This window comes from Jaculus jaculus, chromosome 12, assembly GCF_020740685.1.
Source record: "Jaculus jaculus isolate mJacJac1 chromosome 12, mJacJac1.mat.Y.cur, whole genome shotgun sequence".
NCBI lineage: Eukaryota > Metazoa > Chordata > Mammalia > Rodentia > Dipodidae > Jaculus > Jaculus jaculus.
In genome coordinates, this window is record NC_059113.1 from 60,120,099 (window position 1) to 60,147,747 (window position 27,649).

Consider the following 27,649-nt stretch of genomic DNA (forward strand, 5'->3'; position numbering starts at 1 on the left):
TCTAAGCTTCATATAACAGTCATAAATATTTCTTTAGTTAAGCCTTAAAATTATTCAATGATATAAGGTACTTATTTAAGAAATTACTTTGTGTCTGTCATATTGTCTCTAATGTATATTAAAATCAGGCTTGCTTAACTCAACAATGACCAATTTTTATTTTATTCTTGAGCTATGTATAATCAGTCTCAGTAAAGGTTTCACTTAATTAATTGTCTCATTTATGGTATCTTAAATTCATTACTTATAAAAATATTGATACTTAAGACATGTGTCCTGCCCTAAAATAATCTTAAATTGCTGTTCTACTTCCTGTTTGGGGGGTAATTGGTACTTACATTGGTATATACAGACTAGCCAAAGTTGTTTTCAAACACAGATGCTAAGTTTTTATACTGTCTTGTCTTTTCCTGGCATACAATTTCTACATTAAAATCAATTGTCTTAAAGTTATTGATAAAATATTGTTTTCATGGCTACTAAAATGTTCTGCCTATACTTGTAACCTAGAGATACTTAAAGGATAGAATGTGTATGCTCTCTGTGTTCAAATATAGCCAACACTGTCACCTGACAACTAAACTTAAATATTAATCAAAATTATTTTAAACTAGTTTGTATTCTCTAACCAGATCTGCTTTGCTAACCAGATATGTTCTGCACCCTTTTTAACGAATCTGTTTTACTAATCAGATTCGGACAGTCTCTCTCTCTCTCTGCTTATAAATAAATTGTTGGCTAGTGTGGCGTGGTGGCACACACCTTTAATCCTGGTACCTGGGAGGCAGAGGTAGTATAGTGGGGTCCGGTGTCGCACAAATAAGACCATTGATTCACGGAATGTGAGGCAAAGTTTTCTTGGGTAAAAAAAGAAAGCAACTGGTGCACCAAGGCTGCACTCCAGAGGTCTGGATCTCAGGATGCAGCCTCAAAGTGCTGGGAGTGTCAGCTTGTATTGGAGAAAACCACAAGATGTTCATTGCAAAAATAAGATGGAAGTTAAACCACAAAGTTACATTAAGTTACTATTAAATAAGGGGGTCATTACAAAAAAAGTCACATGGTATTCACTACATAGGTCATGTAGGAGGAACTGAGGCAAGAAATGTTCTATGCTATGTAAACACAAAGTTGTTTAGAAACAGAGAGGCACAGGAAGGTCATGGTACATTACACAGAGGGGTCATCCCATTCCTTAGATAACAGAAAACACCTGCATTTTGCAATAAGTCCTGTGGTAATGATTCGTGGAACTTCTTTATTTGTCAGGAAGATCAACTTGGGTGGTGACCTCCATTATGTGTGCCTAAAGGCAAGGGCTGCGCAGGGGGATGTTTAACCAGGTCTGTTGTGTCCCTCTACATTCCCTTTTTCAGTAGGAGGATCGCCATGAGTTAAGGCCACTCTGAGACTACCTAGTGAATTCTAGGTCAGCCTGAGCTAGAGTGAATGAGACCCCACCTTGAAAAACCAAAAACCAAACCAAAACAAAACAAAAAAATTGGTAAAGTTCTGCTGTCAAGATATCTCATACACACACACACACACACACACACACACACACATGTTTTTTTTCCAAGGTAGGGTCTCTCTGTAGCCCAGGCTGACCTGGAATTCACTATTTAGTCTCAGGGTGGCCCTGAACTCATGGTGATCCTCCTACCTCTCCCTCCTGAGTGCTGGAATTAAAGGCATGTGCTACCATGCCCAGAAAGATACCATTTTAATACTGTTTTGTAAGATGTACTATGTGACTAACTTGGTCATGTAATCAATAAATTACTATGGCAATATAATTAAGTAAGGACACTTGGAGATGTTTTTTAAATTTTTGTCCCATGTACAGTTACATTTATTTTAAAGGTTGGGGGGGGGAGTCATACATATGGATTTATGCTTCCAACCACAACTTAAAGTGGCCTGGAGCCTAGTGGCCTGAAAATGGTCCTCAACATATGTTATAGTTAGTTGATTTAATTAGGTGTACTTTGGGTTAACAGTTTTATTTATTTATTTACTTATTTATTTGAGAGTGACAGACAGAGAAAGAGAGAATGGGCACACCAGGGCCTCTAGCCACTGCAAACAAACTCCAGATGCATGTGCCAACTTGTGCATTTGGCTTATGTGAGTACTGGGGAATTGAGCCTTGAACCTGGGTCCTTAGGCTTCACAGGCAAGCATTTAACCATTAAGCCACCTCTTCAGCCCTGAAAGATTTAATTGATTAACTAATGTATTAGTTTGTTTGTTTTTGTTAGTTTTAAAAAACTTGTTTATTTTTATTTATTTATTTATTTGAGAGCAATAGACAGAGAGAAAGAGGCAGAGAGAGAGAGAGAGAATGGGCATGCCAGGGTCTCCAGCCACTGCAAATGAACTCCAGACATGTGCACCCCCTGGTACATCTGGTTAACATGGGTTCTGGAGAATCAAGCTTTGAACCAGGGTCCTTAGGCTTCACAGACAAGCGCTTAACCACTAAGCCATCTTTCCAGCCCTTTTGTTAGTTTTTTGAGGTAGAGTTTAACTCTAGCCCAGGCTGACCTGGAATTCACTATGTAGTTTCAGGGTGGCCTCAAAGTAACTGTAATCCTCCTACCTCTGTCTCCCAAGTGCTGGGATTAAAGGTGTGTGCTACCATGCCTGGCTCAGTTTTGTTTTTTTTTTTTTTTAAAACATCATGTTGTATGGTAATGACACTCATTACATTACACAGTTTGCTATACAAAGTGTGTTGTCAGAGTAGATTAGGTGACTTTTGTCACTACTATGACAGAAGCAACTAGGATAAAAACAGCAGTAACTATAGCAGTTATAAGCATGTTAACCAACCATTTAGGTCAGTTGAAAGATTGTATTACTTTAGTAATTATGGTAAGAACCTTGGATTCTTATTAAGGCTCCGTGTAACTTACTGGGATAACACAAAGGCTCACATCACATACATATACTTTTATTAAGAAATAAGTAGGCCATCAGGGAATTGCAAATTAAAACTACTTTGAGATGCTATCTCCTGTCAAAATGGCTATTATCAAGAAAACAAATGACAATAAATACTGGCAAGGATGTAGAGAAAGAGGAACTGTTCTACACTGTGGTAATTTAATCTGGTAGAGCTATTGTGGAAATCAGTGTGGAGATTCCTGAGACAGCTAAAAATGGATCTACCACATGACCCAGCTATACCACTCCTAGGCATATATCCTAAGGACTCATCATCCTACCTTAGAGATACTTGCCCATCAATGTTTATTGCTGCTCTATTCACAATAGCTAGGAAGTGCAACCAGCCTATCTGTCCCTCAATGGATGGGTGAATAATGAAGATGTGGTACATTTATACAATGGAGTTCTATTCAGCAGGAAAAAAAATGAAATTATGGAACTTTCAGGGAAATGGATGGACCTGGAAAGGATTATACTTAGTGAGGTAACCCAGCCTCAGAAAGCCAAGTCGTATAGGTTTTCTTTCATATATGGGTCCTAGCTACAAATGTTTGGACTTTTATGTGAGTTGGAATAAAACTCAGTAGCAGCCAGGCATGGTGGTGCATGCCTTTAATCCCAATTCTCAGGAGGCAGAGGTAGGAGGATCACTGTGAGTTCAAGGCCACCCTGAGAATACAGAGTGCATTCCAGGTCAGCCTGGGCTAGAGTGAGACTCTACCTTGACAAACCAAAGGTGTGTGTGTGGGACTCAGTAGCTAGAAAGAAGATGTAAGGGAAGGAGGAGGGGTGGGTACTTAAGGGGATGGCACCATATATATATGAACAGATTACTGGGGATGGAAAGACTTAAGTTCCCCTTTATGTTTAAAATTACTTTTATGGCTGTAACTATAATATGTTAGTTGTGATTTATGGTTCAACTCCTGGAGTTCACTATGTCACTATGTAGTCTCAGGAGATCAGGGGAAGAGATTGAGTAAAGGAAAGGTGGAAAAAGGGTTAATCAAAATCTAAGAAGAAGAAAATTATATGAAAACCTACTTTTTTGGACAATGGCACAACCAGAATCATAGGTTATTACTAGAAAATTTTTAGTGCCAGTGAGTTTTGGCCAGGGAGGTCCCTGATGCCCCCAAAACCTTATAAGCCATTGCCAAGGCTCTTGATTTCCCACAGAAATAGATGGTAAGACCCTATTGCTGAACACTCCACATGCTTGGGCTACAAAGTCACTGAGAAATCCCACTGGAGCTGAGCTTGAAACCTCCTCCTTGTAGATCAGCTGACAGAAATCTAGAAAAAGCTATGCTACATGTGAGCCAAAGGAAGAGTAGGACTCTTTATAATGTGCTCTTCCAGACACAAAATGGCTTGGATATCATGACATCACAGTGCCAGATACTATCTACACAAAATCATCATAATAGTAGGAAAAGATGATGACATCAAAATAAAAGAGACTGATTGAGAGGGGAAAGGGGTATGATGGAAAGTGGAGTTACAAAGAAGAAAGTGTGGGGGAGGAATTAGCATGGTTTGTTGTCTATAGTATGGAAGTTGTATAAAGAGCAAGATATTATATTTATCTACATTTCTTTATATCAAGCTTACGGAAAAATAGAATTCACTTCCCTGTAGGAGCTCATAAAAGAATGGAATGAAACACTTAAGCAGATGGGGATGGTAGATAAACAAAATGTTCTTGCTGGTCTGAATAGCATTACCTGAGCCTACATTGTTGAGCAAAATCCTTAAGGACAGATAAGCAGGACATTTGGAGACTCTTGGTGGCAAGAGTCTCACACCCCCCAGGAGCTTCCTGTAACTAACAAATAGACCTGTTCACAAGTTAGTTTTGTTTTTTTCTTCCCTATAATCTTTTAAGAATAAAATGTCCCTGCTGTAACACACCAAGTTCCCCTTTAAGTTTAAAATTACTATTATGGCTGTAAATATAATATGTTAGTTGTGATTTATGGTTTAACTCCTGGAGTTCACTATGTCACTATGTAGTCTCAGGGTTGCTTCGAACTCACAGCAATACTCCTACCTCTGCTTCTGGGATTAAAGGCATGTGCCATCACGCCTGGCTCACAGCCACATTCTCAATTCAGGAATGAAATAAATTGTGACTTGAAGAGTTTCTTCTTTTCAGTTCTTCTTTCAAAAGAGTACATTTCTACCATTCAGTCTTTCTGGGGTTGGGGTCACCTTAGGCATTTTCTCCATTACTTTAATGATTTAAAGATTGCTAATGTGTTTGACAATTGCAGCTTCAGTAACCTAAAACCCGTCTCTATGTCAGTAAATTTTAAACTTGCTTGAATTTCTCCAATTTTAAATCTTAAATTTCTCAGTCTCATATCTTTAGCCAAGCATATCAGTCCACTATAAATTTAACCTTAATCACACTTTCTAGGCATAGGCAACAGAATGCAGCCAGCCCTTATGCCAGTAGCCTAGTTCCAACTAAGTCCTCTGCAGTATTTCCTACCCCTTATATGGTTTATAAGCCAAGCCTCAAAATACAATTCTTAGTACATTTAGCATTTTCAAACTCTCATCATAATAGTCCATAATACTTAGCCTACTGCTCCAGAAGGCATCTTCAGTTGCAAGTACCAAGTCCATGCAATTCCTCCAAAATGAAAATTTCAAAAGACCAAAATCCACATGGTTAGATTCATCTCACAACTCCCACTCCTTGGTACCAATTCTGTAGTAGCAGTCAGCCTCATGTGGCTGGGATGAACATCCAAAAGAGTTATGAAAGAAAGGGAATTTATTTGAAGCTTACAGTTTCAGGGGAAGTTCTATAATGGTGGAAGAAGCTGGTTCCCCTTTCACAGGCCCACACCAAGAGAGAGAAGAGCCATCACCAATAAACAAGCAAGCAAACTTCAGGGACCCACTAATGGCAGAGCTCAGGCACATTGCATATCTTAGACTGGAATTCAGATCCACCCCCAGTAACACCTCCTCCAGCCATGTTACAAGCTTGAATAAAACTCCTGACTCTATTGGGGGATGTCCATTCAAACTACCACAACAACTTTTACAACCCTTTCAATTTGTTAGTACACATTATATATTCTATATCCTATTCAGAACCAAACCTCTAGTCAGAAGGCAGTGGATTTTTCCTTTTCAATGTTACCAGGAACAAAGGAAATTGGATTTGTATTTTAATGACATGGAAGTCTAACGTCAATGGAAAGAGACCCCCAAATTCTCTTTGGGAGATGGATGCCAGGTTCAATTTTGACATCTTCAAGTGAATTGGGATGAAGAGAAAAAAAATGTGTGTGTGTGGGGGGGGGGTGGAATTTCTATTCTTCTTGACTTTTAGGCCCTGGAGAACAATCAAAAGGGACCCAGATAGGTGGTGTTAGTTTGTTATAGGACCCTCTGATGTAAAGGGACAGAACTATAAAGGTACAAGCAGAAGAGGGAAGGGCCAGGGCTGTGAGTGTACCTTGGTGGTACTGGGGCAGCTGAGAAGGTGTCATGGCTACTGCCACAGAGCTTGGCCCCTCAAGCATTGGTGACAAGAGCCTGGAGTGAGTCTCTAGCCAACACTTCTCCTGAGAGGTCTGCTGTGAAATTATTCTCTCTGCACACCCTGGCCAGGCAGACATGCAGCTTAATAGTGTAACTTTTGTGAGGTTGCTGGTTTGCTTCTTTGAAGCTTAATCTCAAAGACGATGTGGTGAAAATTACAATCAATTAGAACAAGCTCCAAAGCATCTCAACATTGCAGCCTGCATTACTGTTTAGTGCACTTGAGTAACTCATTTTATATTTAGAGCCTTTTAAGTAAAACCATCCTTTGATGAAAGAGAATTCAACTGCTGTTGAGGACATAAGAAAACTAGAGATAAAGCTGGGCGTGGTGGCACTTGCCTTTAATCCCAGCACTTGGGAGGCAGAGGTAGGAGGATCACTGTGAGTTCGAGGCCACCCTGAGACTCCATAGTGAATTCCAGGTCAGCCTGGGCTAGAGTGAGACCCTACCTCGAAAAACAAACAAACAAACAAACAAAACAGAAAATAGTTGTGAAAAAATAAAGGACCAACCTGACTCCATTTAACCATTTAACAACAGCCATTTTGATCTAATGACTAGGTTAAGTTTCTGTTTCTCTAAGTTCTATGTCTGAGGTGGAGCCACAAGTTGTTCCCTGGTTCCTGTTCCCAGCATTGTGTATTCACACCGTTCTGGGAAGTAGTTTAACTGAAAAGGCTGGTCTGCTTCTATCACTGCTTGCTTATCTGTGAAAACCCCCATCCTGTGATTTCTATGGTTTCACCCTACAAAAAGAGCCAGAGGGGCTGGAGAGATGGCTTAGCGGTTAAGCACTTGCCTGTGAAGCTTAAGGACCCTGGTTCAAGGCATTATTCCCCAGGATACACGTTAGCCAGATGCACAAGGGGGTGCATGCATCTGGAGTTCCTTTGCAGTGGCTGGAGGCCCTGGCGCGCCCACTCTCCTCTCCCTCTCTCTCTCTCTCTCTTTCTCCCCCTCCCTCTTCTCTTTCTGTCTGTTGTGCTCAAATAAATGAATAAAAATTAAAAAAAAAAAAAAAAGAGCCTGAGAAGCTGACTGGGGCTGCTCTCTGCACCCTGCCTTAGGGAGGCAGCTGCTGGACTGGCTCTGTTGTACACAATTAAAAACTGGCTTCAGCAGGATACAAAATAAATACATGGAAATCAGTAGCCTTCATATATGCTAACAACAAACACACAGAGGATAAAATCAGAGAATCACTCCCATTCACAATTGCATCAAAAATAAATAAATAAATAAATAAAGTACCTGGGAATAAACTTAACCAAGGAAATAAAGAATCTCTACAATGAGAACTTTAAAACACTCAAGCGAGAAATTGTGGAAGACACTAGGAAGTGGAAAAACATCCCTTGTTCCTGGATTGGAAGAATCAATATTGTGAAAATGGCAATCTTACCAAAAGTAATCTACACATTTAATGCAATCCTCATCAAAATTCCAAAGGCATTCTTCATGGAAATAGAAAAAACAATCCAAAAATTCATTTGAAATCACAAAAAAACTCAAATATCTAAAATAATACTGAGCAACAAAAATGAGGCTGGTGGTATCACCATACCTGATTTTAACCTATACTACAGAGCCATAGTAACAAAAACAGTGTGGTACTGGCACAAAAGCAGACATGTAGATCAGTGGAACAGAATAGAGGACCCAGATGTAAGCCCAAGTAGCTATAGCCACCTGATATTCGATAAAATTGCCGAAAATACTCATTGGAGAAGAGACAGCCTCTTCAGCAAATGGTATTGGGAAAACTGGATATGTATCTGTAGAAGGATGGAAATAGATCCTTCTATCCCTCCATGCACAGGAATTAAGTCCAAATGGATTAAAGACCTTAACATCAGACCAGAAACTCTAAAAATGCTAGAGGAAAAAGTAGGGGAAACATATTGGTTTTGGCTTGGCAAAGATTTTCTGAATACAGCCCCAATTGCTCAGGCAATAAAACCACAGATTAATCACTGGGACCTCATGAAATTACAAAGATTTTGCACTGCAAAGGACACTGTGAATAAAGCAAAGAGGCAACCTACAGAATGGGAAAAAAATCTTCGCCAGCTATATATCTGATAGAGGATTAATATCTGGGATATATAAAGAACTTAAAAAGTTAACTAATAAGGAATCAAACAAGCCAATCAAAAAATGGGCTATGGAGCTAAACAGAGCATTCTCAAAGGAAGCAATACGAATGACATATAAGCATCTAAAAAAAATGTTCTACGTCACTAGTAATCAGGGAAATGTAGATTAAAACTACATTGAGATTCCATCTCACTCCTGTCAGATTGGCCACCATCATGAAAACAAATGATCATAAATGTTGGCGGGGATGTAGAAAAAGAGGAACCCTTCTACACTGTTGTTGGGAATGCAATCTGGTCCAGCCATTGTGGAAATCAGTGTGGAGGTTTCTAAAACAGCTGAAGATTGATCTACCATATGATCCAGCTATAGCACTCCTAGGCATATATCCTAAGGACACATCTCATGTCCTTAGAAGTACATGCTCAACCATGTTTATTGCTGCTCAACTCATAATAGCTGGGAAATGGAACCAGCCTAGATGTCCCTCAACTGATGAGTGGATAATGAAGATATGGCACATTTATACAATGGAGTTCTACTCAGTGGTAAAGACAAATGAAGCTATGAAATTTGCAGAAAAATGGATGGACCTGGAAAGTATTATACTAAGTGAGGTAACACAGGCCCAGAAAGCCAAGTACCACATGTTCTCCCTCATATGTGGATCCTAGCTACAGATGATTGGGTTTCTGCGTGAGAAGGAAAACACTCAGTAGCAGAGGCCAGTAAGTTAAAAAGGAAATATAAAGGGAAGAGAAAGGAAGGGAGGAGGGTACTTAATAGGTTGGTATTGTATATATGTAAGTTGAATGATTGAGATGTGGAGGGGATATGATGGAGAATGAAATTTTAAAGGGGAAAGTGGGGGGGGGAGGAGGGTGTTATCATGGGATTTTTTTTATAATCATGGGAAATGTTAATAAAATTGAGAAAAAACAATCTGTTAAAACAACAAAAAAAAACCTTGCTTCAATTTAGCCATAATTTATGGTCAGTGGTCTTTATTCTTGCAAGCTCTGGGTTAACATAATGGAGTAGAGACCCCCTACCCAAATTCAAAAGCCGGACCCTTCTCTCTGAGCCTCCAAGACTGAAGTGTTGCTTCCAGGGGTGCGCACCATGAAGATGTTCCAAGGCCCTGGGACACCTCTTCTGTTCCACAGGCAGCCAAGATAAATGGCCACACAGAAAAATAAAACCAGGAAGCACTGGTCTAGGGAGGCCTCCAAGGACTAAGTCATAGTAAGGTGTTTCCTTCTATGACTTCTGGTTCTGGTGGGATTTTTTCTGGGGACAGAGAGGTGTCTAATGAGGCACAGGCACACTCCTGTCCAGGGCAATTGCAAGTCATTGCACTGTCCACCTGGTTCAGGACAACTGGGGAGCCTGCATTGCCCACTTGGTACTGGTTCTAGGCAATAGCATGATGTCACATTGTCTACTTGGTTCTGGTTTTTGAGCCCATATATCATTCAATTGTTGTCTTTCCTTTGTCTTTCATTTGTTCTTTTGTGTCTTGTCCTTCTGTTTAGTGTTTGTTTTGTCCTTTTGTGCATAACAGTTTTGGATCCTCTTAGGAACTGCATATCAAGTCACAGATTGTCCATGGGCAACTTGGACACCCTGCCAACCTCAAGTAAATTAAAAATTGGAGTTGAGACTAATCAAATGGTGGTTTGGAAAATCCTGAATATAAAATCTGAAATTATACTCGAAGTAATTTAGAGGTTTGGTTTTGGTCTCTGGAGTTATAAATAAAATAAAAATTTAAAATGGGACCACATAGCATCTGAATAAATGAATGAATGAATGAATAAATGTGCAAGAAAAAAATGTGTCTGGAGTCTATATAAAAAGTACTCTTAGAGGCCGGGTGTGGTGGCACACACCTTTAATCCCAGCACTTGGGAGGCAAAAATAGGAGGATCACCATCACCATGAGTTTGAGGCCACCCTGAGACTACATAGTGAATTCCAGGTCAGCTTGGGCTAGAGTGAGACCCTACCTTGAAAAAACAAAAAACAAAAAAAAGTAATCTCTTAGAATAAATGTGTACATATATGAGTGTGTGTGTGGCTCACAGTCCTAAGGCTGCAGAATGATAAGGTTTTGCCTTTGTGTCTGTTCTACAGCACCAACATAGTGGAGAATTCACTCTGGGGGATGTCCTCCACCAAGCCCACTGTCCAAGACTGCATGGCCAACTTTTACTGTTGGGTGTCCCCCAGAAGAAACACTGCAAGTAATTAAAATCATAGACAAAAAAATTGCAAGATTCTCCTACTCTTAAAAAGTTATAAAATGATGGGCTGGAGAGATGGCTTAGTGGTTAAGCGCTTCCCTGTGAAGCCTAAGGACCCTGGTTGGAGGCTCGATTCCCCAGGACCTATGTTAGCCAGATGCACAAGGGGGTGCACGCGTCTGGAGTTCGTTTGCAGTGGCTGGAAGCCCTGGCGCGCCCATTCTCTCTCTCTCTCCTTCTCTCTCTCTCTGTGTGTGTCTCTTTCTCGCTCTCTGTCACACTCAAATAAATAAATAAAAGTGAACTGGACTTCCGGTTAAGATGGTGGCGTAGGTACCACACCAAAGCAGCCTGGGGGGAAAAATACCAAAAAAACTCAGCAAAATACACACTTTTACTAAAAAGTGAGGTGTGTAGGAAATTGAAGCGGCGGCGGAGAAGTAGGAGAGATCCAGAGCATCCAGAGCCCGCACAAGCTGGCAAAAGTGGCCCCAGCAGCTCCGCCAACTGTGGCCACGGTGCACCAGAAAGCCGCCAGGCTCGGCTCCAGCCACAGGAAAAGCCAGGTGTGGGAGCTTTCCCTCACACCGTGCTCTCAGGACACGTGAAGGGAGAGCGGCAGCGAGCAACGGAGGAGCAGACCGCGAGGTAGAAGAACATGTGGAACAGTGAGAGAACCAGAGCAGCCGTGGCTCCCTCCCCTCCCCCACCACCTGAGCCCAGCTCCAGTGAACAGAGCAGCGGCCCGGGACCTGGCTACGCCAACTTGGGCCGACTGCGGGACCCAAGCAGAAGCAGAGTTCGGCAGCAACATCAGTGGCTCTGGCACTGGTAACAGTGGCCCCAGCAGCAGCAGACCCAGGAGCAGCAGCAGCAGCTTCAGGGGGAGCAGCAGCAGTGGACCCAGCAGCAGCAGCTTCAGCAGCAGTGGTGGCTCCAGAAGTGGCAGCTACAGCAGCAGCAGCAGAGGCAGCAGCAGCAGTGGGCCCAGCAGCAGAGTTTCAGCTGCTGATAAATCAAGCAGAGGCACCTTTAGCAGCAGAGTTCCAGCAGTGGGGGTGCTGATCTGCAGGGCCACAGTTGCCAGGCTCAGCTTGCCCTGCAGGAAAAGCCAGCGCCCAGCTCCAGAAATCAGAACAGCAGCCTGACGACCAGGCAGCAACTTGACTCAGACCAAAAACATCCAAGGTAACTGGGATTGCACCAGGGAAGGGTCTCACTTGGTCACAAGCTGACTTGGATCCCTCAACAGACCAGAAATCTTAACCTCTATGTTGATAGAGGATTTGGTTGTTATAATAACTACTCTGGCATACATACTTGGTGCTGTTGCTGATTGAATGTGTACAGTGTTTAGTTAACTTTTAGAATCTACCTGTATTTTATTCCACTCAGCCTACTTGAATACTCCCATAGCAGGGAAACTCAACTCCTAGGAACACCTTTGTAGATACTCTGAGAGTCTTAAGAGCCACACCTAACACCTTAAGCTCCTACCCTGAAAATATATAACATCAAATCAATTGATACAGCTAAGAATACCCAGCTAGCTAGAAAATCCAAGCAATAACTTAATCCAAGATGCAAAAATATATACATTATAACACAAGAAACACTAAAAAGCAAGACTATATAAATCCACCTAAAAGTATTAATGCACCAGAAATGACCTCCAATGAGAATGAGTTAGAGGAAATGCCTGAGAAAGATTTCAAAAGAATGATTGTAAATATGTTCAAAGAAGTCAGAGAAAAAATCAAAGGAGTCAAAGAGGAACTTAAAGAGGAAATCAAAGGAATCTAAGAAGATGCAGGATACTAATTTCATGAAATAAAGAAGGCAATACAAGATATAAATAAGGAAATAGAAATAATAAAGAAAAACCAATCAGAATTACTAGCAATGAAGAACACAGTTAATGAAATAAAAAACTCTGTAGAAAATCTCACCAGTAGAATGGATGAAAAAGAGGTCAGAATATCTAAGCTAGAAGACCAGGTGGCAGATCTAATACAGTCCAACAAAGAGAAAGACAAAACTATAGCAAAGTATGAGTGGCTGCTTCCTGAGTGCTGGTATTAAAGGCATGTGCCGCCATGTCCAGCTAAAGCTGAGTTTTTTGTTTGATGGGTTGGTTTTTGTTTTTTTCATGGTAGGGTTTCACTTTAGCCCAGGCCGACCTGAAATTCACTGTGTAGTCTCATGCTGGCCTCAAACTCAATGATCCTTCTACCTCTGCCCACCAAATTCTTGGATTAAAGGTGTGTAACACGATACTTGGCTAAAGCTAAGTTTTTAACCCTAGTCCTTTCAGACTCAAAAGCCAGTGAATGATATGGTTTCTCATGCTGCAACCAAGAGTAACTGAATGCCTAAATGCCACCTAACTTCAATGATTGCTACTTGGGTTTTCATATACTGCAAAGAAGTCTTTAATAATGACCGTGTGTGGTGGTTGGATTCAGGTGTCCCCCATAAACTTAGGTGTTCTGAATGCTAGGTTCCCAGCTCAGGGAGATTTAGGAAGTAATTCCTCCTGGAGGGAGTGTATTGTTGGGGGCGGGCTTATGGGTAGTATAGCCAGTTTTTCCATGCCAGTGTTTGGCACAATCTCCTGTCCCTGTTGTACACCTTATGTTGGCCAAGGGGTGATGTTCCCCCTCTGCTCTTTTTCCCTACCATCATGGAGCTTCCCCCTCAAGCATGCAAGCTGAAATAAAACTTTTTCCCAGAAAAAAAAAGAACAGTATGAGTGGGAATTTCAAGATATTCGGGACACTATGAAAAGATCAAATATAAGAATTCAGGGCATAGTAGAAGGAGAAGAATTCCACTCCAAAGGCATAGTAGGCATCTTCAACAAAATCATAGAAGAAAACTTCCCCCAAATTGGGAAAGAGGTGCCAATGCAGATACAGGAAGCCTTTAGAACCCCAGCCAGACAAAACCTGGAAAGAACCTCTCCTCGACATATTATAACCAAACTTCCAAACACACTAACCAAAGAAAAAATATTGAAAGCAGTTAGAGAGAAAAATCAAGTTACCTACAAAAGCAAGCCCATCAGGATTACAGCAGATTATTCAACACAAACTTTAAAAGCCAGAGGGGTTGGAGTGATATATTCCAAGTTCTGAAAGATAACAACTGTCAACCAAGGTTACTGTATCCTGCAAAGTTATCCATTCAAATTGACGGAGAAATAAGGACATTCCACGACAAAAGAAGGTTAAAGGAGTATTTGAAGACAAAACCAGCTCTACAGAAAATACTTGATAGAATCCTCCATGTTGAAGACAATGAAAAGCACACATATAAAGAACCTAGAAAAAACAAGCAATACTCAAATACTACTTAACACAAGAGAGCACAGGTAGAAACAGAACCACACACACACACACAAAAATGGCAACATAAATACACACCTTTCAATAATATCTCTTAATATCAATGGCTTCAATGCCCCAACAAAAAGACATAGGTTTGCAGACTGGGTTAAAAAGCAGGATCCTACAATTTGTTGTCTCCAAGAAACTCACCTTTCTACAAAGGATAGACATGATCTTAGGGTGAAAGGTTGGAAGACGGTGTTTCAAGCAAATGGACCTAGAAAACAAGCAGGGCTTGCTATCCTAATATCTGACAAGGTAAACTTTAGTCCAACGTTAGTCAAGAAAGATAAGGAAGGTCACTTTATATTGATTAAGGGCACACTCCAACAGGAGGACATTACAATCCTAAACATATATGCACCTAACATGGGGGCTCCCAAATTCGTCAAACAAACACTATTAGAAGTAAGGTCACAGATAACACCAAACACACTGGTGGTGGGAGACATTAACACCCCACTCTCATCAATTGACAGGTCATCCTGGGAAAAAATAAACAGAGAGGCATCTGGACTAAATGAGGTCATAGAAGGAATGGACCTAACAGATATATACAGAACATTTCATCCAAAGGCTGCAGAATATACATTCTTTTCAGCAGCACATGGAGCATTCTCTAAAATAGACCGTATATTAGGGCACAAAGCAAATCTTAACAAATACAGGAAAATTGAAATAATTCCTTGCATTCTATTTGACCACAATGGAATTAAACTACAAATCAGTAGCAAGAAAGGCTATAGAGCATACACAAAATCATGGAAACTAAACAATACACTACTAAATGATGAATGGGTCAATGAAGAAATCAAGAAGGAAATCAAAAAATTTATAGAGTCAAACGATAATGAGAACACAAATATCAAAATCTCTGGGACACAATGAAGGCAGTTCTAAGAGGTAAATTTATAGCCTTAAGGGCCTATATTAAGAAATTAGAAAGATCACAAGTAAACGACCTAATGCTTCACCTTCAAGCCTTGGAAAAAGAAGAACAAGGCAAACCAAAAATCAGTAGGCAGGAAGAAATAATAAAGATTAGGGCAGAAATAAATGAAATAGAAACAAAACAAACAATCCACGGAATTAATGAAACAAAGAGTTGGTTCTTTGAAAGGATAAACAAGATTGATAAACCCTTAGCAAATCTGACCAAAAGAAGGAGAGAAGAGACACAAATTAATAAAATCAGAGATGAACAAGGTAACATCACAACAGATTCCAGAGAAATTCAAAAAAACATAGGGACATACTGTAAAAGCATATACTCCACAAAGTATGAAAATCTGAAAGAAATGGATGATTTCCTTCATTTATATGACCTACCTAAATTAAATCAAAATGAGATTAATCACTTAAATAGACCTATAACAAACATGGAGATCGGAACAGTTATCAATAATCTCCCAACTAAAAAAAAGCCCCGGCCCAGATGTATTCACTGCTGAATTTTACCAGACCTTTAAGGAAGAGCTAGCACCATTGCTTCTTAAGCTTTTCCAGGAAATAGAAAAAGAAGGAATTCTACCAAACTCCTTCTATGAGGCCAGCATCACCCTGATACCAAAACCAGGCAAAGATAGAACAAAAAACGAAAATTACAGACCAATCTCCCTCATGAACATAAATGCAAAAATTCTCACCAAAATATTGGCAAACAGAATACAAGAGTATATCAAAAATATCATTCACCCTGACCAAGTAGGCTTTATCCCAGAGATGCAGGGATGGTTCAATATATGCAAATCTATAAATGTAATACATTATATAAACGGGTTGAAGAACAAAAATCACATGATCATCTCATTGGACGCAGAGAAAGCATTTGACAATATCCAACATCCCTTCATGATAAAAGTCCTACAGAGACTGGGAATAGAAGGAACATACCTCAATATAATAAAAGCTATTTATGACAAGCCTACAGCCAACATATTACTTAATGGGGAAAAACTGGAAGCTTTTCCACTAAAATCAGGAACAAGACAAGGGTGTCCACTGCCCCCATTTTTACTTAATAAAGTTCTGGAAGTCATAGCCATAGCAATAAGGCAAGAGACACACATAAAAGGGATACAAATTGGAAAGGAAGAGATCAAGTTATCATTATTTGCAGATGACATGATTCTATACATAAAAGAACCTAAAAACTCTACTAGCAAATTGTTAGAGCTGATCAAAACCTACAGCCATGTAGCAGGATACAAAATAAATACACAGAAATCAGTAGCCTTCATATATGCTAACAGCAAACACTCAGAGGATGAAATCAGATAATCACTCCCATTCACAATTGCATCAAAAAAATAAAGTACCTTGGAATAAACCTAACCAAGGAAGTAAATAATCTCTACAATGAGAACTTTAAAACACTCAAGTGAGAAAGTGCAGAAGCCACTAGAAAGTGGAGAAACATCCCCTGTTCCTGGATTGGAAGAATCAATATTGTGAAAATGGCAATCTTACCAAAAGCAATCTACACATTTAATGATATCCCCATCAAAATTCCAAAGGCATTCTTCATGGAAATAGAAAAAAACAATCCAAAAATTCATTTGGAATTCCAAAAATCCTTGAAAATGCCTAAGGTGACCCCAACCCCAGAAAGACTGAATGGTAGAAATGTACTCTTTTGAAAGAAGAACTGAAAAGAAGAAACTCTTCAAGTCACAATTTATTTCATTCCTGAATTGAGAATGCTACTTGGGCTTACATCTGGGTCCTCTATTCTGTTCCACTGATCTACATGCATTTTTGTGCCAGTACCACACTGTTTTTGTTACTATGGCTCTGTAGTATAGGTTAAAACAGCTAAAGATTGATCTACCCTATGACCCAGCTATAGCACTCCTAGGCATATATCCAAAGGACTCATCTCATTTCATTAGAAGTACGTGCTCAACCATGTTTATTGCTGCTCAATTTATAATAGCTGGGAAATGGAACCAGCCTAGATGTCCCTCAACTGATGAGTGGATAATAAAGACGTGGCACATTTATACAATGGAGTTCTACTCATCGGTAAAGAAAAATGAAGTTATGAAATTTGCAGAAAAATGGATGGATCTGGAAAGGATTATACTAAGTGAGGTAACGCAGGCCCAGAAAGCCAAGCACCACATGTTCTCTCTCATATGTGGATACTAGCTACAGATGATTGGGTTTTGCATGAGAATGAAAATACTTAGTATCAGAGGCCAGTAAGTTAAATAGGAAACATAAAGGGAAGAGAAAGGAAGGGAGGAGGGTACTTAATAGGTTGGTATTGTATATATGTAAGTACAATGTTTGTGATGGGGAGGTAATATGATGGAGAATGAAATTTCAAAGGGGAAAGTGTGGTGGGAGGGAGGGAATTACCATGCTATTTTTTTATAATCATTGAAAATGCTAATGAAAATAAAATAAAAAAAATAAAAACACACACCAGCTGACAGAAAGCTGGAAAAAGCTATTCTGCATGCCGTTCAATGGTAAAGAGAGAAACCGCCAGTGAAGATAACAATGAACACTGCAACCCTTAAATTTGGCTAGCCAAGCCAAATGAGCCCATGAGTGCAATAGCAGCACGTCTGTTATGGGGAAATCAACCTCTCTCTAATTGGACTGGAGGCCTACTCCATGGGAGGGAATACATCTCTGATACTGAAAACCTGTAACAGGGATAGTCATGAACCCTAAGGGGGTGTAATGTTTGGTAGTATCTGGCTAAATGTATATACTATGCTCACCAAACTTCCCAGTAAGCACTTCTCTTAATGTTCATACCCATACATTAATGCTACTCTCACTTTTGATTAGAGATCCTTCCCTTTTCAGATGGCAGTGACCTTGGGATGACTCAAAAGTCACCATAGTGCTGAGAAGAAGTGACAAAGAAGTGTTCAGCACTGAAATATTTCTATCACACCTTCCAAGACTCAGGGTCCATTGTGGAAGAGGTGGCAGAAAGAATGTAGGAGCCAAAGGAAGGGTAGGACTTTTTACAATGTGCTCCTCCAGACACAAAATGGCCTGGATATCCATGACCTCCCAGTTCCTGACACTACCTACACAAGACCATCATAATAGGAAGAAAAGGTCATGACATCAAAATAAAATAAGCCATAGGACCCAGGTTTGATTCCCCAGGACCCACATGGGCCAGATGCACAAGGGGATGCATGCATCTGGAGACCATTTGCAGTGGCTCGAGGCCCTGGTGCACCCATTCTCTCTCTCTGTCAAATAAATAAAATAAAATATTAAAAAAAAACAGGGCTTGAGAGATGGCTTAGCAATTAAGCACTTGCCTGTGAAGCCTAAGAACCCCAGTTCACAGCTCGATTCCCCAGGACCCACTTAAGCCAGATGCACAAGGTGGCATTCGCGTCTGGAGTTCATCTGCAGTGACTGGAGGCCCTGATGCACCCATTCTCTCTCTCTCTCTCTCTCCCTCTTTCTCTCTCTGTCACTCTCAAATAAATAAAATATTTTTTTCTTTTTAAAATATATATACATATATTTTTTATTGACAACTTCTATACTTACAGACAACAAACAATGGTATTTCCCTCTCCGCCCCTCCCCCACTTTCTCCTTCATAACTCTGCTCTCTGTTACATACCCTCCCTCTCTCCACTAGTCTCTCTTTTAATTTGATGTCATCATCTTTTTTCTCCTATTATGAGTGTCTTGTATGGTATTGCTAGGCACTGTGAGGTCTTGGATATTGAGGCCAAATTCTGTCCAGACAGTTGTATGTAAGGAATGGTACCCTTCCTTTGGCTCTTACATTCTTTATGCCACCTCTTCTGTAATGGTCCCTGAGCCTTGAAGGGTGTGAGATATTTCAGTGCTGGACACTCCTCTGTCCCTTCTTCTCAGCACTATGTTGCCTTTTGGGTTATCCCAGTGGTCATTGCCATCGGAAGAGAGATACTTCTCTAACCAGAAGTGAGAGTAGCATATATATATATATATATATATATATATATATATATACACATTAAGTTTAGTGTTTTCAGGGCAACTTGGTGAGAATAATATAAGCAGTTACTCAGACAAGAGCAGGCTTTATATGCCTAAGGCTCATGACCTCCCCTGCCATAGGCTTTTGATTAGGTTTTCAGTACCAAGCACATATTCCCTCCTATATAGTGTGCCTTCAGTCCAATTACAGAGCAGTTGGTTTCCCCCGGAGCAGACATGCCACTATTGCACTCATTCAGTCATTTGGCCTGTCTGGCCAATTTTGAGACTTCCGGTGTCCACTATTTTCACCACTGATGACTTCTGTCTCCCATAAGACTGCATACAGTGTAGCTTTTTCCACTTCCAGTTGGCTGGGCTAGAGGGAGAAGGTTTTCTGCCCAGCATCAACTCGATTTCTCAGTGACTTTGCTTCTCAGGCATGTGAAGTCTTCAGCAATAGGGTCTTACCATCTCTTTCTCACAGGTAACCAAGGGCCTTGGCAATGGCCTGTAATGTTTTGGAGGCAACAGGAACCTCCCTGGCCAACAACTCACTGGAAGGTATCCCATCCCAGGCAATGAAAATTTTCCAGTAACAATCTATGGCTTCTGGATGTGCCATTATTTAAGAAATATATTTTCCTATGTCTTATTCAGAATATCTTGAATTTTGATTGACCCTCCCCCCTGCCCTTTTATACAATCTCTTCCCCTGACCTCACTTAGGCCTTTCCCCTCCCTGTAATGTGCTCTTCTACTTACATATGTACAATATCATCCCCTTAAGACCTTCCCTCTCCTCCCTCCCTTATAGCCTTTTTCTAGCTTATGGGCCTCTGCTACTGATTATTGGTTACAGATCACACACAGGTCTATACATTTGTAGCTAGGATTCACATACGTGAGAGAACATGTGACATTTGGCTTTCTGGGCCTTTGTTACCTCACTTAGTATAATCCTTTCCTGATCCATCCATTTCCCTGCAGATTTTATAATTTCATTTTTCTTTATTGCTGAATAGAATTCCATTGTGTAGATGTACCACATCTTTATTATCCATTCATCTGTGGATGGACATCTAGGCTGGTTCCATTTCCTAGCTATTGTGAATAGAGCAGCAATAAACATGGTTGTGCAAGTATCTCTAAGGCAGTGAGAAGAGTCATTAGGATGTATGCCTAGGAGTGCTATAGCTGCATCATTTGGCAAATATATTTTTAACTGTCTTAAGAATCTCCACACTTATGTCCACAGATTACATTCCCTCCAACAGTGCATAAGGCTTCCCCTTTTACCAAATCCTTGCCAACATTTATTGTCATTTGTTTTCTTGATGGTAGCCCTTCTGATGGGAGAGAGATGGAATCTCAAGATAGTTTTAATTTGCATTTCCATGATGGCTAAGGATGTAGAACACTTTTTTAGACGTTTATATGCCATCTGTATTTCTTTTGGTGAGAACTCTCTATTTAGTTCCATAGCCCTTTTTCTGTTTATTTTTATTTATTTCTTTGAAAGTGACAGAGAGAAGGAGAGAGAGATAGAGGAGGAGAATGGGCACACCAGGGCTTTCAGCCACGGCAAATGAACTCCAGATGCGTGTGCCCCCTTGTGCATCTGGCTAACGTGGGTCCTGGGGAATCGAGCCTTGAACCGGGCCCTTAGGCTTCACAGGCAAGCGCTTAACTGCTAAGCCATCTCTCCAGCCCCCCATTTTTTGATTGGGTTGCTTGATTTCTTATTGTTCTGTTTTTTGAGTTCTTTGTATATTCTGGATATTAATCCTCTGTCAGATGTGTAGCTGGCAAAGATTTTCTCCCATTCTGTAGGTTGCCTCTTTGGTCTATTCACAGTGTCCTTTGCTGTACAAAAGCTTTGTAATTTCATGAGATCCTAGTAGTTGATTAGTGGTTTTATTTTCTGAGCAATTGGGGTTATTTTCAGAAAGTCATTACCTATGCCAATATGTTGAAGGGTTTCCCCTACCTTTTACTCTAGCAGTTTCAGAGTTTCAGGTCTGATATGAAGGTCCTTAATCCACTTGGATTTGATTCTTGTGCATGGAAAAAGACAAGGATCTATTCTCATCTTTCTACACATAGATATCCAGATTTGCCGGGCATGGTGGCACATGCCTTTAATCCCAGCACTTGGGAAGCAGAGGTAGGAGGACCACCATGAGTTCAACAAATAAGAAATAAAACTAAACAAAATCAAAAACTAAAATAAAAGAGACACTGATTGAGAGGGGAAGGGATACTATAGAAAATGGAGTTTCAAAGGGGAAAGTGGAGGAGGGAGGGAATCACCATGGTATATTGTTTATAATTATGGAGTTGTCTATAATAAAATAAATAATAGCCAGGTGTGGTGGTACATGCCTTTAAGCCTAGCACTAAGAGACAGAGGCAGAGGAAAGAGGATCATCGTGAGTTCAAGGCCACCCTGAGAATACAGAATGAATTCTAGGTCAGTCTGGGCTAGAGTGAGACCCTTCCTGGAAAACCAAAAATAAATAGATAAATATTTAAAATAAAATAAACAAAAATAAAAACATACACCACCATGTCTGACTAAAACCCTGTAGTTTAAAAATGATTTTTGTCTTGTTTATGCTGGTTTTGCCAGATGATTTGGACATTGTGACTTTGTTCTTAGGAAAACTAAGAAAGCTTCCCATGTCTTAGGAAAACCTACTGTATACAAACAATGTTAATATAGTTTGTCTAAGTTTTACATAACAATAATAAATATTTCTTTAATTGAGCCATAAAATTGTTCAATGGTAAAGATATTATTTAAAAATGATTTTGTGGCTGGGCGTGGTGGCGCACGCCTTTAATCCCAGCACTCGGGAGGCAGAGGTAGGAGGACCGCTGTGAGTTCAAGGCCACCCTGAGACTACAGAGTTAATTCCAGGTTAGCCTGGACCAGAGTGAGACCCTACCTCGAAAAAACAAAACAAAAAAAATTATTTTGTGTCTGTCAAAATGTCTGTAATGTGTATTAAAATCAGGCTAGTTTAACTCAATGACCAGGTTTGACTTTATTCTTAAACTACATATAATCAATCTCAGTCAAGGGGTTATTTAAATAAGTTTATTGCTTATAAACATATTGATACTTAGGACATGTTTCCTGCCCTCAAATAATAATCTTAAACTGTTATTTTGCTTCCAGTTTGGGGAGCAATTAGTACCTACATAAGTATACAGACAACTCAAAGTTGTTTTCAAACACAGATGCAAAGTTTTTAGTCTATCTTATCTTTTCCTGACATACAATATCTTTTGTTTGTTTGTTTGTTTTTGTTTTTCAAGGTAGGGTCTCACTCTGATCCAGGCTGACCTGGAATTAACTCTGTAGTCTCAGGGTGGCCTTGAACTCACGGCAATCCTCCTACCTCTGCCTCCTGAGTGCCAGGATTAAAGGCATGTGCGACCATGCCTGGTGACATACAATATCTTGATTAAATCAATTGGCTGAAAGTTATTGATAAAAATAATTGAGAAAATATCACTTTGGGGGCTGCTAAAATATTCTTCCTGTTATAACTGACAGGTACTTAAAAGATAAAGTATGTATATTTTCTATGTTCCAGATGTAACTTACACTATCACCTGACAACTAAAATACTAATCAGAATGATTTTAAACTACTGTGTCATTCTCTCTCTAGATCTGCTTTGCTAACCAGATATGTTCTACACCTTTTTTTACTAAATCTGTTTTGCAAATCAGATATGGACAGTCTCTAGGAGTGATTAATAACCTATATAAAGCCAAAGTTGGGCTGGAGAGATGGATTGATTAGTGGCTAAGCGTTTGCTTGTGAAGCCTAAGGACCCTGGTTCAAGGCTCGATTCCCCAGGACCCATGTTAGCCAGATGCACAAGGGGTGCATGCGTCTGGAGTTCATTTGCAGTGGCTGGAAGCCCTGGTGTGCCCCTTCTCTTTCTCTCACTCTGTCTCTTTCTCTGTCGCTCTCAAATAAATAAATAAACAAAATAAAAATTAAAAAAAGCCAAAGTTTCTGGGAGTGGTGGCACATGCTTTAATCCTGGCACTTGGGAGGCAGAGGTGGGAGGATTTCTGAGGCTTCATAGTGAAGTTCAGGTTAGCCTGGACTAGAGTGAAACCCTACCTCAAAAAAAAAAAAAGCAAGCTAAAGTCAATTAAAAACATCAGAGTTAAAAGAATAACCAATATTTTGGTTCCTGTTCCCAGGTCAAATGGCCACAGGAGATGATGAAACACTTGCTAATCTCTAGCCTTTGGTAAGTCACCTGTCTTCATTTTTTTTTTTTTTTTTTTGGTTTTATGAGGTAGAGTTTCGCTCTAGTCCAGGCTGACCTGGAAATCACTATGTAGTCTCAGGGTGGCCTCGAACTCATGGCGATCCTCCGACCTCCGCCTCCCGAGTGCTGGGATTAAAGGCGTGTGCCACCACGCCTGGCATGTCTTCATTTTTTTAAAAGATTTATTTTTATTTATTTGAGGTTGACAGAAATAGAGAGAGAGAAAAAGAGAATGGGTGCACCAGGACCTCTAGCCACTGCAAACAAACTCCAGAAAAAACATGTGCCACCATGTGCATCTGGCTAATGGGACCTGGAGAATTGAACCTGGGTCCTTAGGCTTCACAGGCATGCAACTTAACTGCTAAGCCATCTTTCCAGCCCATCACCTGTCTTCTTGATCAGAGATGAATTCCAAGTTGATGTATCTACAACAGGAGAGTCGCATCAGAAAAAAAAAAAAAAAAATCAGCTCTGCAGGCTTCCCAAAAGAAAAAAAGACCACTTGGTCAACACAACCTTGACTTATCTTAACAGATAACAATGTCAAGAGTCATAAAACTCCTTACAGAGCCCTCAAAGTCTCTCCTACAATGCCATTATTGACCTCCAAAATACAGATAGTTGATTTTGGCAGCCTACATGGTCTTAATCACCCAATAAAAAGATATATAGCTACAAAATACTACAATATAAACAAACAAACTAATAGGCTCCCCTGTCTTATGCTGACTTACAATACTAAACTACAACTCATGCTTTCTGCCTCTGCCTGTCCTTGATTAGTCAGCCATTGTTGCCTTTAAATAAAAACTCCAAAACTTGTCCTTACTGGTTATGTTCACCTGATAGTTACTAATTTGTATTAGTCCAATCTGTCCTTGATATGTCTTATAAAAGGTGGTATATATCACGAAGTACAGATCTCAGACCCCCATCCTGACATGTAAAAACAATTTAAAATTCTAGCTATTTGTACTTGCTGATGTAAATAATTCTGGGTGTTTGAAGGTGTCTCTTTGCTGAGACTTACAGAGGCAAATCAGATTCTCTTGCCATTGATGGTACTCCCATAAAATTTGCAACAGGAGCCGGGCGTGGTGGCGCACGCCTTTAATCCCAGCACTCGGGAGGCGGAGGTAGGAGGATCGCCATGAGTTCAAGGTCACCCTGAGATGACAGAGTTAATTCCAGGTCAGCCTGGACCAGAGTGAGACCCTACCTGGAAAAACAAAACAAAAACAAAAACAAAACAAAATTTATAACACAAGGGGACTCTCTACCCATCAACTAAGGTATATAAATTCATCACACTAGGGTCAAGAGGACATTGCCCTTAGCTGATTGTAGCAGCTAACAGATTGCCAGGAACCCAGAGGGTCCCAGAACCCAGAGGTCAAGCACTGGAGGACACAGGCCCCTGACAAGGAGACCACTGCTCTGCTCTAGTCCTCAGAAACTGACTAGTCTGCACACAAAAGCTTAAAAAAATTCAACATAAAATAAAAAAATAAATAAACATGATATACACTGTGCCTGGTTTTTTAAAAAAAAAAGTACATGTTTAAATATAAGAAATTATGACTAAAAAGATTTTTAAAATGTCAAGTCACTATAAGAGTTAACTGCTAAAAAGCTCAACCTATCTCTGTCAGTAGCTGGAGAAATCCCAAAGAGATAACTGGTATCAGTCTTTGTTCAGTTGGTCCCTTGGTTAACTTGGTTAACTACTAAGCTGCAGCGGGCCCTTTATTACTTCTCTTACTTGCCTTAACAATTGGGTCATGTGTTCTCCAGAATATTATTAATTTTGTATCCCAAAAGATAGAAATTACTAAAATACTTGCTCTTAGTAAACATTATCAACCAATACACACAATAAAAATTTTAGAAAACTATAAAGATTTAACAGGGATACAAAAAAGGGAGGGAAAAAACCCACCTAACTCTATTTTAAAACAAGAGCCACTTTGATATAATGACTAAGTTATGTTTCTGTTTCTCTAAGTTTCTGTATCTGAGCTGGGGCCACAAATTGTTCCCTTGTTACGGTTCCCAGGATTGTGTATTCATAACGTTCTGGGAAGTAGTTTAACTGTAACAGCTGGTCTGCTTCTGTCACCACGCTTGCTTGCCTCTGAAAACCCCTATCCTGTGATTTCTATGGCTTTGCTCTTTAAAAAGAGCCTGAAAAAAATCCAGAAGTAGTTCAAATAAAGGTTGGAAAATCAGAAATTGATTAATATCTGCATTTATTGGAAGAAAGTGAGCTGAAATCAATGCAGACAGCATCAGGGAATTTTGCAATGTTATTGATTGTAATCCAGAAAATAGTTGTGAAAAAACTAATGCTGTTTTTACCCCTTACCCTGGATTCAAAAGGCCTGTAAAGAGTTCCAGAGTTGTAAATACATACGGACCACAAGCTAGACCTCGTAAATTAGCAGCACACTTTGAGATTGTGGTAATCGGGTTGCAGAAGAACGACTACAGAATATTGAGGCTCTTTTGTGACTGCAGACATGTGGTCCAGGTTCAAGAGACATTTATCAGAGAATTAAGAAACCTAAAGATAAAATCCTTGAATTGGATGGAATCTCTCCTGAATAGTTTTAGTCTGTAGTAAGTATAAATATCTTTTAAAAATGAAGTATTGATCCAGGTGTGGTGGTACACACCTTTAATCCCAGCACACGGGAGGCAGAGGTAGGAGGATTGCCATGAGTTCAAGGCCTCCCTGAGACTACATAGTGAATTCTAGGTCAGCCTGGGCTAGAGTGAGACTCTACCTTGAAAAACAAAACAAAACAAAACAAAAAAGTATTGTTTTACTTTAGCACTTTTCATTATGTAACAACTTGATAATCTATATGGGAAACACTGTTTTACTAATTAAAAAGATAATGGAGGGCTGGAGAGATGGCTTAGTGGTTATGGCATTTTCCTGCAAAGCCAAAGAACTCAGGTTCGATTCCCCAGGATCCTCATAAACCAGATTCACAAGGTGGGGCATGTGTCTGGAGTTCATTTGCAGGGGCTAGAGGCCCTGGTGCACCCATTCTCTGTCTCTCTGTCTCTCTGTCTCTCTGTCTCTCTGTCTCTCTGTCTCTCTGTCTCTCTGTCTCTCTGTCTCTCTGTCTCTCTGTCTCTCTGTCTCTCTGTCTCTCTGTCTCTCTGTCTCTCTGTCTCTCTGTCTCTCTGAACTAACTAGCTAGCTAGCTAGCTAGCTAAATAAATAAATAAACTTATTTTTAAAGCTACTTATTTATTTATTTGAGGGAGGGAGGGAGGGAGGGAGGGAGAGAGAGAGAGAGAGAGAGAGAATGGGCATGGCAGGGCCTCCAGCCACTGCAAACAAACTCCAGATGCACGCACCCCCTTGTACATCTGGCTTACATGGGTCCTGGAGAGTTGAACCTGGCTTTTCAAGGAAATACCTTAACTGCTAAGCCATCTCTCCAGCCCAATAAAAGTATTTTTAACAAAAAAGAAGAGAAAGGAATATGGTCAAAACAACAAAATGAATGCCAGATGTGGTGGCGCATGCCTTTAATCCCAGCACTTGGGAGGCAGAGGTAGGAGGATCATTGGGAGTTTGAGGCCACCCTGAGACTACATAGTGAATTCCTGAATTCCAGGTCAGCCTGAGCTACAGTGAGACCATACCTTGAAAAACCAAAAATAACTTTATAAAAATAACTGTAAAGGTCCAGAAGGCCATTTACATCAATCTTGTAATTTTGATTTATGTCACACTTAAATGAAGCTTAAACAAAGCTAGCTAAAATATCTTAAATTTAATTTTGTTAATTACTCATTTTTTTCAATAGTCATAGCTTAACATAATAGGAAACCTATTTATACCTGAATTTTAACATTGATATGAGACAATAAATTTATCAACTTATGATAAAAGCTGTTTGGCCAAGTATGGTGGAGCACACCTTTAGTCCCAGCCTCAGGAGGCAGAGTTAGGAGGATCACCATGAGTTCGAGGCCACCCTGAGACTACATAGTGAATTTCAGGTCAGCCTGGGTTAAAGTGAGACCCTATGTCAAACAAACAAACAAACAAATAAAAGTTGTTTGAATTATATAAACATTTAAGGTGAGAGAAATACAGAGAAACAACTTTTTACAGTA

General features: G+C 40.1%; 1 pseudogene; it reads left to right on the forward strand.

Moving 5' to 3' along the window:
* The first annotated feature begins 6,462 nt into the window (after positions 1–6,462).
* LOC123453788 lies at positions 6,463–26,116 on the forward strand (annotated as a pseudogene).
* The last annotated feature ends 1,533 nt before the right edge of the window (positions 26,117–27,649 follow it).